The sequence below is a fragment of the Euphorbia lathyris genome, chromosome 1 (assembly GCF_963576675.1).
Source record: "Euphorbia lathyris chromosome 1, ddEupLath1.1, whole genome shotgun sequence".
In the NCBI taxonomy this organism is placed as follows: domain Eukaryota; kingdom Viridiplantae; phylum Streptophyta; class Magnoliopsida; order Malpighiales; family Euphorbiaceae; genus Euphorbia; species Euphorbia lathyris.
This window is the reverse complement of record NC_088910.1, coordinates 5,140,710-5,149,178: the sequence shown is the minus strand read 5'-3', so window position 1 is coordinate 5,149,178 and position 8,469 is coordinate 5,140,710. Positions and strand designations below refer to the sequence as shown.

At 28.9% G+C, this 8,469-nt stretch overlaps 1 long non-coding RNA gene across 1 annotated transcript; it reads right to left on the bottom strand.

The window, feature by feature from the left end:
- Positions 1-4,184: 4,184 nt before the first annotated feature.
- On the bottom strand, positions 4,185-5,218 carry LOC136207144 (uncharacterized). The gene is made up of 3 exons (XR_010676602.1): positions 5,068-5,218; positions 4,854-4,958; positions 4,185-4,321 (listed from the first exon to the last, which is right to left on the bottom strand). It is a non-coding gene; the product is annotated as an uncharacterized lncRNA (long non-coding RNA).
- Positions 5,219-8,469: the final 3,251 nt, after the last annotated feature.

Here is an 8,469-nt window from a genome sequence, read left to right as displayed (position 1 = left end):
AGAGGAGATTATGAGCTTGTCATGAAGCAATCATTTGGTTAGTAATGTGGTTGATGCGTGGTCTCGAATATTGAATTCTGAAGAGAAGTGCAAGGGTCAAACTTCTGTGCATAGATTCTTCTTCTCTACTCTACCATTTGTATGTGTTTTTACATTTTGATATATTTTTTTGTTAAAAAGAAATTGGATTATATTAATATGAATGTTGTATTTTTGTATAGGTTTTACTGTGTACTAATAAAGGAGTTCCTGGAAGTACCAAGTACAGCGACAGACACAATGCTTTTTTTGAAAGAATTAGTTATGAACTTCATGAGGCTAAAATAAACAGTTTAGAGAGTTATCACTTGGTAATTATATTAAAAGTAAATTGTGTTTTACTTTAATTGTTGTTTGTAATTGTTATGATTGCTAATGGTTTTTTTTGTAAGTATTCTTTCCAGTTGTTTATGCTGCCCATTTCTATGTTTTCGTTATTAACCATTTTACTGGAAAGATAGACGTCATTGATAACAAGGCTCTTGATAAAGGCGTAACAGTCCATAGTAAATATAAGGGTTTTGCAAAGGCTTTGGTAATATTACTTATCTGTTTTTTAGTTTTGTTATTGTGTTCTACATATTTACTGTCATGTTCAGAAAATCTAAGTGTATGTTCTGAGTAGTTGATGATTTGTTTTAATATTGATAAGATGTTGTTCTATGTTTTTCAGGTGAAAGCATATTATCTTTATATAAAAAGAGAGAGCCCTAATTGCTTGAATGATATCAGTGCATATGGTTCAAAACATTTGAAGTTGAAGTGGAAAGAGTCAAGCAATAATGATGATTGTGGTGTTTTCCTTTTGAAACATATGGAATCCTATTTTGGACAAGAGGAGTCTGAATGGGATATTGGAGTTCGAAATAACAATGTGAGTTTTTTTAATCTTATTTATTATAGGCTGTTGTTATTATTTTGATAATGTTAGTAATAATGAATGGGATATTGTAGGTTGATCAGTTGAAGAATTTCAGAATTGAATACTGTTGGAAGATTCTGTCAAATTCTGGAAACAAAGAAGTTGCTATTGTAAATGAGAAGGCCTTAAAATGGAAGAATGCACAATTAAAATAATTGTATATTCTGCAATTGTTGTAATTATATATGTTAAAACGTAAGACATATTATTTTAGAACATGAAATATATTATTTGTAACATGCACGATTTTGTTAACAGTAATGAAGTGTTTGAAACACATATTTTGAATTGGATTGGATGAATTAGTGGTTTCTTTTCTTGGATGTGATATCTCAGTTTTGAGAAGGAAGGATATAATGAGAACCAAATGACAACACTAAAATTGATTAGGGTGATAATTATGAAGATTGGAAATGGGTACAGGTGATGAATATTGTAATTTACAGAGAATGTTGAAATGGAAGTTAGATATTTAATGGTGGAATCAGGTCTATTGAGCCAAACCTTGAATTGTGATTTTGTTCAACAGAATGTGTAGGATTTGTGAATTTCTTGAGTAGATTGTATATATCTATTTAAAGTGGAAAGTTGTGTAGGTTAGTGGCTTGTTTAACAAAATATGTGTAATCATATGTAAATTAATCAGAATAGCATTAGAAGGTTGAAGTTAAATTTTAGTGCTATACATGTTTAGATGCAATATAAACATGTTAGATCCAGTTTGTCATCAAAATATTGTACCATATAAGAAAAAATTTATGTTTCAGCTTCTTACATTGGAAAAAAATTATTGTATGTTCCAAAAAAAGATCGTATGTTCTAAAACATGTATCATATGTTCTAAATCTTATATCATATGTTCTAAATCTTATATGATATGTTCTAATCAATATATGAGGTCAGTTCTCTTTTTCTGGACAGTTTCTGCTATCATGGTTAGCAAGCTGTTTACAGACTCTGCATAACCTCTTTTTTTTCTGGTTTTCCTCAACAGCTTTCTCTCTTTCACCCTTCAATCTTTTATCACTGTTTCCTTTTGGAATATGTACACCTGTACCTTTGTTCTTTGATATTTTCGGTGCTTTGACATTAATTTCTGTTGGTACACTAGTTCCAATCAATATCTCAATGTCTTGATTTTTTGAAAGAGTTTTGTTTTTCTCAGTGTCTTTTTGAGTGTTTTTAGCTTCTAAATCCATTCTGATTGCTTGAAACTTCTTCACAAGATCCTTTATATTTTCCTCACTACCTTGAGCTAAATAGACACAAACATTAATCTCTAACCATAGTTGATTCAGCCATGTTTTCTTATCAATTGTAGCAGCACATTCTTCCATAAGATTTCCTTACAGATTTATATTTTTTTGACTTGTTGCTAATGTAGTCCATCTGTTAAGCACATACCTTTTTGGAATTGATTCAAGCATTTTTGCCTTCCAAACCCACACCATGTGTCTGCATGGTAAGCCCTGTCTCTCAAACTTCTTGCACGAACATTTTGTTTCGTCTTCAATGTTGATGTACGTAACCTGAAAGGTTTTTGATGTCCTTTGCTCCTTGATAGTGTAAATTTCAAAAGGAGGTTGTTTATAGAATCCTTCTATTCCACAAAAAAAAAGATCCATTATAAACCTCTTCCTGAAACTCATAAAAGACAGTGGTTGTATAAACATCAGCTCCATGTGTTTCAATACCCATTGGTGTTTTGCATACAGGTCTTTTATGTTTGGCTTCATTGTCATTGTGAGCTTGGTTATGCCTTTGTGCATCCATTGCACTATCAAATCTCATATAAAATTCTACAAGACTTAGATGAGAATTTGTAAAAGCAGTGAAAAAGTTGTTCTCACTCTCTGACCTTGATGTAGTTCTCATAATTTCTCCTAGGAATAAGTCCCTGAAATACGCTGGAATCCACATTTTTCTGATTTCAAATATTTGACATAGCCATTCATGTTTCTCCAAATTAAACTCTGAAAGGATTGCTTTCCATTTTTTATCAAATTCTGCAGGTTCTATCTCAACACTCCAAACAATTGGTTGAATCCTTTTTAAGAAATTGGTTTCTTGCATAATTGTACGACCTATTAAAAGAACGAGTTAGTATTTTCATAATATACAAATATTTTGAACATGCGAATAATATATTGGAACATACAATTTAATACCTGATCAAAACATATAGTAGAACAGTCAAGCAGTAAAAAATTTAATTGTAAACAAAGTTTTAGAATGCTTACCTAATTTATCATTCATCTTTTTCATAATGTGCCACATGCAGAATCTATGTTCTGTTTTTTTGAAAACATTTTTTATTGCAATCTTCATTGCTGGGTCTTGATCTATTATTAATCATGTTGGTTCATTGCTTCCCATTGCATTAAGAAACGTTTTGAAAACCCACTCAAATGATGCAATATCTTCTTTAGCAATGAAACAAGTAGCTAACGTAACACATTTTTTGTGGTGGTCTACTCCAGTAAAGGGGTCAAAGATCATGTTATATCTGTGGAAATAGTATAAAAAAATTTGTAAATAAGAAAACTTATTAAGAATATAAGAATAAGACTTTAGAACATGTCAATAATATATTGAAATTCATTAATAAATATTTAGAACATTGCAATAAGAAATCAGTACATATAATATAATACCTGTTTGTTTGGTATGTTGTGTCAAAAGATACCATATCACCAAATAGAGCATAATTCTTTCTACAAATTGGGTCTGCCCATAAAGCTCTACAGAGATGATCGTCTTTATCCATATCAAAGTCAAAAAAGAATGCAGACCATAGAAGTTTTTTCTTGTTGAAAATGTCAATAAACATTTGGGCATCTGACTCATAAATGTAAGCCTTTAAATCTCTGTGGAAGTTTTTGAAATCCTGCTTAGATGCACCTATATTGATGTATCCTCCAACATTTTCTTTTATTTGTCTGTATGTTCTTACGGGTCCAACATTCATCTAAAGAAAAGACATTAAGAGATTTTATAAGGAAAGTAAATACAATTTGAAATATTGTAGATGTTATGTTCTATGTTTCACTATGAACTGTTAGAAATGTACAAGTAAAGATGTTTGTAAACATTTTAAATTTAGAATATGACTCACCTTAGAATTATCAACAATCATCTTCTTGTGTAGTATTGTCAGATTTCTTCCCTATTTTTGAAATTTCATACATCGTGGACTGTAAAGTGGGTGTGTATGTTCCTCTTTTAAACGAAAGACAATATATTTTCCATCATTGCAGTACTTTAAAACAATTTGCGCTTGACATCCAACACGTGTTATTAATCTTCTTCTTGGTATGTGTCCTTCAATTTCTTCAACAATTTTTTTCTGCTTATGGCCTGCTTTATTGCACAAACAGTATTGAAAAATGACAAGATTTGAGTTTTTTCTTTTTTTAACTGTAGATTTTCTAATATTAAATCCTGCTTCAGTGGCATATGCTTTGTAAAATTCAATACCCTCATCAATAGTATTAAATTTTGTTCCTACAGTAGGTATTTTTTCTGGAGAGCAACATGGCTTCCATTCTTTTGTTCCTTCAGGAGTCTGCCCAAATTCTACTTGTTGAGTGTAGGATATAATTGCAGTAGTAGAATCATTAGGCTGCTCTTGATTTGACACTGCATTTAAGTTGAATTTTTGAACATATGTGATAATATATAGAACATATGAACAAATGTTTAGAACATTAGGTACAGTTTGAAGAATGTATTAAACTATATATTTCAATATACTCAATTTTATTTTTTCAACAATTTTTAGAACTAATTATAAATAAGAAACAAATAATATGTACTATTATCTATAGAACACATGAACAATTATTTGGAACTAGCTTTTTTAGATTATGAAGAATGTTAATTGGGAATGTACCTCTTTCTATAGTTGAAGACAGAGAAATTTGATGATGATCATCATTCTCCTGTAGATCATTGTCTATTATTTCATGCAAATCCATTGTTTCCATCTGGATAGAATCTGAATTATTTCCAATTTGTTTCAGATTTAACGAATTTCTGAATAATTATAAACATAAGAAACAGAACAGAGAATAATATTCATTTATAGTTGTTGGATATTTCATTACCTGATTGATGCTATTGAGATCAATTGCTTTCAATCTTTTTGTTTGAATGTAGATCGTCTTTTTAATCTGATTTGCGATTTTTGAATGACAGAGCCATGAGGAAGGAGGAACGATGATGAGGAAGGAGGCTGATCTAATTAACGAAGGAGGATGGATGATGAGGAAGATCAGAGGTTGAATTACAGAAAAATGATGAAGATCGAAGTGATGGAGGAGGTGCGATTGTTGATCGTGATTTTGCGATGTTGGAAGAATGATCTGCGATTGTTGATCCTCAATTTGCAAGAGTGAAACGCTGTAGTTTTGTAATTGGGATATGTTGTTGTTTCTTTAATGTATAAAATTACGTAGTTTTGGGGTGGTTCTCACCTAAGGTGAGTTCTCACCTAGGGGAGGGTTCTCACTTGATCCCTCCCCTATATATATATATATATATATATATATATATATATATATACAACTAAATAGTAGTATTGTAATTTTATGTTAATTGAGTGTGTGATGGGTCTCAATTTTTAATTTAAAATAGTCAAACTCGCATTGAACGATCACTAATCGCTCAAATTTACTAAAATATTGGGTCATCTTTACTTGATGTGTATTTTTGGAGAAAATGAAATCTAGGTACCAAAGTGTGAACTACGGTAAAGTTCAGGTACCATCAGTGTAATTTACTCGTCAAAGTCGTATTGACTGGCCACTGACGGGTAAAATATACTAAATTGTCCGGTCATCGTTACTTTAGGTATATTGTTGAGACAAAATGTAATCTAGGTATCAAAGTGTGAAGTATGGTAAAGTTCAGGTATCATTGGTATAATTTCTCTTTTTTTAATGGTAAAAAAATATTAAAAATGAATTCAAAAGTGTTATCAAAATAAAAATAAAGAGTCCATTTAAATTAATTAATAATGGTAACATGTTTTTATAATTATTGAAAAATAAAATTAAAATAAATAAAAACTTTTTAAAAGAAAATGAGGTTGAAGGAAACTGAACATAAGGACATCTCAATTAGAAGTAAGCATCCTTAACCATCTCATCTACGTTTAAATATTGAAATAATACTACATCAAGTCAATATATACTTCTCTCCAAAATATTACCAAACACCATTACTAAAAAAAAATTCTCAATTCTCCTGCGGCCTGTCGGGGCTCGAGCACCCCCAACCGCCCCTGGTTGGAACAAATAAAGCATCTTTAGTGTCTACAAAAGGAGAGGATAAGCTAAATGAATGAATCTCGAAAGTTATATTGGCTCATTGATTGTGGTGTTTTAATGGAAGTTCAGTCCAACATTTTCTAGACAATCAACGAAGCTTCTACATTAAAAGAAAGAATGATCTAAAAATATAGAAAAAGACAACAAAATCATAGATAGAAAAATTATCTCAAAATACAAACCAAAATAGAAAACAAATACGGCCCAATGATATGTATTCTTAATACAAAAATTTGAATTATGCTCTTCAAAAAATTCATTAGCTAGAACCTATAATTTTCCAGATAAAAGTAAAAACTTGCAAACAGAAAAGTATAGATCTAGAGAACTTAAGAAATGAAAACCATATTCGAAAAAAGATCTAGAGAACAAAAAAATTTAGATATTAAAAAATTGGACGAAATATGGAAATAAATTGTAGTCAAAGAACCATTGAAGAATACTTTCGTTTAATGAATGAAATACAAGAAATAACAATAATAAAAATCAGATCCAAATGAAAGAAATGTTGACACATGAATTAACAAAACTACGGAACACATCTGAAATACAACGTTCAAGCTAATACTAGAAAAAATAAACTTGTTAAAAGCAAATATAGACAAAAGAAAGCCAACATTAAAAGAAACCTCTAGTATTACCTTAAGAGAAAATTCAAACAATACAATAATAGAAACTAAAATTCCAGAAATCACTATGTCGATAACCCTTTCAGACGATGGTTCAAAGTCGTCGTCCCGATGAAATATAAACTGTCACAGGACTCGATATCATCTGATGGACCTTTAGACGACGGTTGGATTTTTTCATGTGAAGGAATCTGACATGACATAAGTCTATTGGTACGTTGGCATATTACTCGTGTTCCGATAACATCTTATTTGTTATTACCGTCACATATATGGCCATTGAATGACATCCTACTAATTAAAAATGCCAATAAAGTTTTGAGAAATTGGCATATTGGTAACTGTGATGACAATTTGAATAATAATTTCTATCGTTGTAGCTTAACATAGGTCTTAATCAATTATGTCAATGGATTTGTTCAGATGACATATTCGTTTCATTTTTTGTCTTCCTATTGTTGTTTAGATTACATTATTTTAATTAAATGTGGCTCATTATTGCTTTCTTCTTTTCCTGGTATTTTAATGAATGAGTTTCTGATTTTTACCTGAATAATGAATTTAACCTAGGCTATGTTATTTATCGCTAAAAAAAACTAAACTGAACTGAAAGGTACTGAACTAGACTGAATGCTACTGAATAGTGAACTGAACTGAACTCAACTTAACAATAATAATGATATTAGACTTTAAAATAATTTTAATGATATAATATAGACATTGATGAGTTTATAATAATAATAATAATAATAATAATAATAATAATGGTTCTATAATAATAATAATAATGAATAAATAAATAAATATTTTATTAAAGATAAAACTAAATTAAATATCAAATAAAAGCTCGGCTCCATAAAAGCCTATGAAATTAAATAAAAATGAATCTAATTTTAACTAAAAATACAAATTACATATAAACACAAATTTACATACAATTTAAAGCCCATGAAATTAAATAAAAATACAAATTTTGATATGAATACAAATTTCCATTCAAATATAACTACAAATTTCCATTCAATCACGTCCGGCGGAGAATGAAGTGGGGGGGGGGGGGGAGAATGATGAAGTTAACGAAGTTGATTAAAAATAATTAAAATATTGTTCAAACAGTTAATTTTTTAGAGCATTATAACGTAACCATATTCATATAATATTTATTTACTTCTCGTAAGATTTGCAAACAAGTTGTACCAAATAATTGTAATTATAATAAATAATGATAAATTATATATATATATATATATAATTATATATAATGATAAAGAATAAATTATATATAAATAATTATATTATAATAAAAATTGATAAATTAATATATATTATAAATTATAAATTATTTATAAATAGTTATAATTATAATAAATAATGATAAATTATAGATAAATAATAATAATAAATTATATATAAATAATTATAATTATAAACAATAACACAAATTATATATAAATAATAATAATTATAATAAATAATGATAAATTATTGAATGATGAACTGAATTCTGAAATTGAATGCTGAAACTGAATACTTAACTGAGCTAATTGTT